We start from the raw sequence: 6,000 nt of genomic DNA on the forward strand, positions 1-6,000 counted from the left end.
GTTTTATAAATAGTTGCATGATAATAATTTACAAATACTAAGTTTTTATTCTTAAAAATAAATAAATAAATAAACGAACAAATGAACTCATCTTGCAGAAACAATAATGCAGCCATTAAAGAATGGAAATGTTTGGTTATGGCAGAAGGGTTGAAAATATTGTGTCTGTCCCATCGAGGCAAAGTCTCATGAAAGAAGCTGCCTAGTATTATGTCACTTTCTGATGGATTACTCAGTGAATTACAACCTGTTAATTTGAAGAACCAAACTGAACATCCACAGCAGAGCCTGCGTGGACAACAGAGCACTGGCACAAGGCCTACTCAGACATCAAATGACAGAGAAGAATGCTGGGGCCAATAAAATAAAAGAGATGGGTTCTGCATAAAAGGTCCCCCATGTCGGCTCTTGAGAGTAAACCAGTTGTCTCTTCATCATTTTTAAGTTAATAAACTTTCTTCTTCCCCAAAGGTCACTGAGGGTAGGTGGAATTCACATTTCTCAGGCTTAACAAAGAGACGATTCTCCAAAAGCCGCTGTAAAACCAACCTTACATGAGTCTGATGTTCTTCTGGGGTCTTTGAGAAAATGAGAATATCATCCAGGTTGACAAAAACAAAGTGATTCAGGAAATCTCTTAGAACATCATTTATTAGGGAATGGAAAACCGCAGGAGCATTAGTTAACCCAAAGGGCATGACCAAATATTCAAAATGGCCAATGGGCGTTTTGAAAACGGTTTTCCATTTGTCGCCCTCTCGAATCCGGATGAGGTGATAAGCATTACGGGGATCAAGTTTTGTAAAAAAGGTAGCTCCCTGAACTGGCTCAAATGCTGAGGTTAACAAAGGTAGTGGATATTTGTTCTTTATGGTGATTTGATTCCGGGAAACAAGTTGATTGCACAGTCATATGGTCTATGGGGCGGCAGTGAGAGGGCCCTGGCTTTATTAAAAACCCCCTTAACACTAGGACTCCCAGAATTCTAACACTACTAGAACTTCCAAGCCCGTCCATTTGACGGTGAGCATTCTGGATACGAGGGCGGTGATGAGGTCATTGCATTACATTGGTCAGAATGCTAAAGGTTTTCTTGCACGCTATAAAGTTATGGTTTTGACAATAATTGATAATAGTATTTGATCAAAACCTATTATGTTTTATTATTATTTATAAATAGTACTGAAAAATAATACAGAGTAGTGGGTACATTTTTTAAAAATCCTTTACTAATCTGAACAAAAGCTGGACAGCTTCATGTTACGCCCCCCTTTCACTTCGCGGACATAAACTAGTGCTAAAAATGCCTTCAGCTCATCCACACTCATTCCCGGGAGGAATCATCTCCTAAAACTCTGCGGGCCTCATTCACCCTGCAGCCCTGAACGTGGATGAGCATTTCAGCATCCACTAAGCAGAGGAACGCGGTCTGGGCATCTTGGATCTGGTGCTCTGTCAACGCGTTCTGGCTCTGACGCCTCCCTCTACTTTCTTCCTCCACCTCCTACTACTGTCCACACAGTGCCATCCTTTCCTATTTCCTCCTCCTTCCCAGGTGTGCGCTCTGTCTTGTGATGAAAACGCTGTAAAGCGCCAAATAGATTGTTGTTACTGGGCTACTATATCTATGACCTAACTTATTGTTTATTTCTTTTTCCATTATCAGTACCTTGTTTTTTAGTTTATCTCCTGCCAGTGAGCTGGTTTGCTGGGTTTATAGCTTGGCACTGGGTAGCTGGCTCGTCTCCCCTTCTCTGAACCTGCGCTGATTGTGGCACTGTTGCTGTAGTTTATATATTATTAGTTTACTAATCTATAAACTATAGCCTAAAATGATAAAATCGTTATATAGGCTAGTCTTTTACTACCTTGAAATAATGCGCCACAACCTTCTGCTAATGGGACGACTCGCGTTTGTTAGCCGGGGGAGGCTCACTCTCTGACCCGGTATCACTGGAACTGAATGCTGAACAAGAGCCGTCAGAATCCCTCTCGACCCCAGAATCACAATCATGTAATTTTTGAAGCATTTCCAATGCCTCTTGAGCAGAAAATATCCTTCTAGAAGCCATTTGTAGGATGCCAACAATCTCCTTCTCTGACTGCATTCTATACTGGCGGTTGCTAGGCAACGCTTGCGCGTATTCTCAGCTGCGGGAAAAAAATATCAATGTAAATAATAGGGCCGTCAAAATAGCGGCTGTGGTAGTTAGAGGTAGAAATACTTAGATCTTTTATTTACTTTGTTATTTAAAAAAAATAGAGACATAGGAATACACAAGACACAGGTTTAGAAAAAGTCAGGATGCCAGGAAGATAAGAGTTTTAATAAACCAGAGTTATGGCATGTCAAACTTTCAAAACCGTAAAGTTGATGGCCCTGGGAGTTCTAGTGTTAAGGTCATGGTACGCAGGTGGAATTTTGGAGAGGTCAAAAGATGTTACCTCATCTCCTGGTTCTGGGGCCTCAGGGTGCACATGAGCCGACTGGAGGCAGGAGGACAGACAGTGCGAACTCCAGGACTCGATTCGCCCTTGAGTCCTGTCGAGCTGGGTATTATGAACTTGGAGCCAGGGGAACCCCATAACCAAAAGAGACTGAGGAGAAGGAAACACATAAAATGGTAGTTTCTCTCTGTGGTTGCCAGAAACGATCAGTTCAATGGGTTCAGTTCTATGGGTTATCAGAGAGAGAGAGATCTTCCATCAAGGGCTGAAACCTGAACCAGTGTGGAGAGGGCTCTGGTGGGAATACAGAGCTGCTGGGCTAATTCTGAATCCATCATGTTTTGCTCCCAGCCCACCAGTGTTTGGGTGGAAAAAGACTCATGACCAGTTACTATGGAGGGCTGGAGAGTAAGACAAAAGGTGTTTCTGCTGGTATTGCCCGCCAATAGTCCTGACACTATTGACGGGCCTCCTCTTTTTTTGCCGGTTAGGACAGTTAGCCACATAATGCCCCTGCTGACCACAGTACAAACAAGCACAATTCTCCCTTCGTCGCTGCCTCTCCTCTGGGGTTAATCGTGTGCGCCCGATCTGCATGGGCTCCTCAGGGATCTGCACAACTGTAGGTTTACTGGACGAAGATACTCTCCGGGACTCAGGTGTGGGGGAAATGGAACTTCGATGCCGGCGTTCGCCAGTTCTCTCCCTGAGACGGTTGTCAATCCTTATTGTTTGAGAAATAAGCTCCTCCAGACTATCTGGTTCGTCTCGGCACGCCAACTCGTCCTTGAGTTGGTCGGATAAGGCCTGAGTGAAGGCTCCTCTGAGGGCCTCGTCATTCCAACCAGAGGAGACTGCCAGTGTTCGAAAATCAATAGCAAATTCTGCTGCAGATCTATGGTTCTGTCTCAGACTCCATATTTTTCTGGTTACTTCTGAACGAGATTCTATGTAACCAAAGATCTGCTTAAACTCAGATTCAAAGGACAGAAAATCTTGAGACAGGAGGGTCTGAGAATTAAATTTACCTTCCGCCCACCTGAGCGCCTTACCCTGGAGAAGTCCGACCACATAGGAGATCTTGATCTTGGCAGAGTCGTCAGGAAATGAATGAGGAGATCTATTAAAAACAAGTGAACATTGTACCAGGAACCCACCACATCTGCCGAACTCCCCAGAATAATGCTCTGGAGTAGGGGAAGGCACCTCCCTGAAATGAGCCGGTGAGGGCGGAGAGAATGACGGACCGGCCGTTTCGCCGGCTGTGGATGGAGGCTGACCTGCGGGAAGGAGAAGGTGTGTGAGTTCCTTGAAAGTTGGTCTCGGCGCTGAGAAGTGAAGTTCTGTTGTTCAAACAAGATACGTAAAAAGGTGTCATGTTGGGAAATTAAGATCGGAGGTAGCCCCTGTGCATGGTTCTACTGGGTCGCGTTGGCCTGATGATTCTGACATATTGGGAGGTAACTTTCTGACCTACATGCAGAACCACGAGCAGACAACCAAAACAGTTTGTAACTTGTTCATTTAATACGCTGGGTTTGGTTCTGGTCGGGGCTGGAACCTGGAGCTGTTTAGGACAGTCGGGATTAGCAAGGGAAGATGAGGAGTTGTGCAGATCATCGACTGTGTGGAGGAAAAGGAGAGGGCTTATGGAGCTGGTCAGAGAGGAAGGCTGGGAGGTACGGTAGTCGATGCAGAGGTTTGTTCCGGGAAGGTTTACTCCGGGGGTCCAAGTCGGTAAGTCCGTGGGCAGCATCGGAGAGCGAGCGGGCTGCCAAGCACAACTTGTCCGAGAAGGGGAGTCTGTGGGAAGCGAGCAGGGCGTCGGGCACAGGCAGGAGCTGCAGAGTGAACTGCTGGGCTTGGTTTGTCCGGTTGGTTATGTTCTTCGAAGAATGAAGATGGTCTCCAGAATGCAGACGGCTTACAGGACCTGGGGTTTGCAGCAGAGGTAAACTTAGGACAGACTGAACTAAGCTTAACTGGTCACTAGACAGGTTTCTCAAACCGAATGACATGGAGGCTTGAGGTTACCACTCATGTGGGATCATCAGGCGATGAATGCATGTCCTGCAGCTCCTTATAAGCGCCTCTGTCTGGATTTCTCCCAGGTGTGCGGCATTACGCCCTTTACCGCTCATAAGTGACTCTCCTCATGACAGACAGACTCAGACAAACACATAACAAATCCCACAACGTGACAATTTAAGGTTTCACATCGGCATCTGAATCAGATTTAAAACTGGACTTTGACTATGTCACTCTAAAACCTTCATATGTTTGTCTTTTTTGTTCATTAGTTGGATTAACTGGTGTAGTTTTAACTGCTGTGTAACACCTGAGTTTGTGCTTAAGGTCTCAAACTGGTGGCTGGACATGCTCCTTCAGGGTTTTCTGGTAGAGAAATTATTGTTCCATCAATCACAGCAAGTTGCCTAAATCCCGTTTTTCAGCAGCAAAGGAAGCCCGGACTATCACACTACCACCACTATGTCTGACTCTTGGGATCTGCCCACAAGAAGTCCTAATAAAACTGTCCTCAGTTAAGCTCCATTGTTCTTATTTTCTGCTAGGTTTTTGTGTTTACCTTGCATAAGTTCCACCAATGGGCCCGGCATACCTACTGCAGCATTCTCAGGGGTGTTACGAGCTCTCGTATGCTTTTTGTGTGACAGCGGAAAGGAACAAACCTTCAGCAAAACTTGGCTCACTGTGAGCGGCCACCTGCCTTGACTGACTGGGGGTTTGAGAAGAAAGACAGAGCATACACAGAAAAAAAACAAAATACAGAAGCACTGATCCAGGAGTACTATCTATATTAAAGAAAAAGTTGAGAGTTAATGGCAATAGTAACTCCTTTAGTGGGACAGAAAGACAGAAAAGCTCTGAACCAGTTAAAATAAAATGGGAGCTGTCTCCACAGGAGAGGAGCCTGGTAACTAAAGGATCTGCCGCCTACTCTACTTTTAGAAACTGTAAGAACCGCCAGTAAACCTGCTATCTGAGAGGGAAGTGCTCTCTTGGAAACATGGAACAATCAGATCAGTGATGTATGACAGAGCTTGATTATTAATTTTTAATTTTCATCAGATATCTTGCTGCAGTGATTTGGATATGCTCAAGGCTCAATTTCCTGATAGTAAAGAATTACAAAAGTCCAGCCTTGAGGTAAAAACAATGTGGACTAGTTTTTCAGCATTTTGTTATAGGTGACAGAAGGAAAACCTAAAACCTGTTTAATATAGGGTTTAAATGACACGATAACACGAAAGCTGTTTACTGTTTACTTTTTTTACAGGAAGCCGATTTGATGCCATCCAGATTAATTGAATGACTAAGCAGTTTATTTTTCAAAGACTCTGGTTCAAAGATGACAACTTTTGTCTTATCTGAATTTAAAAGCTGAAAATCTTACGCCATCCAGGTTTAGCACATATCATGGCACCTAATAATTAAATCCTGTTTTACTTTGTCCAAGCTAAAACTGAAGAAGCATGATTATGTAATTAACATAACAGCCTATAAGGACAAGCACAATAAGTCTTCTTAGCA

Source organism: Girardinichthys multiradiatus, chromosome 23 (assembly GCF_021462225.1).
Source record: "Girardinichthys multiradiatus isolate DD_20200921_A chromosome 23, DD_fGirMul_XY1, whole genome shotgun sequence".
In the NCBI taxonomy this organism is placed as follows: domain Eukaryota; kingdom Metazoa; phylum Chordata; class Actinopteri; order Cyprinodontiformes; family Goodeidae; genus Girardinichthys; species Girardinichthys multiradiatus.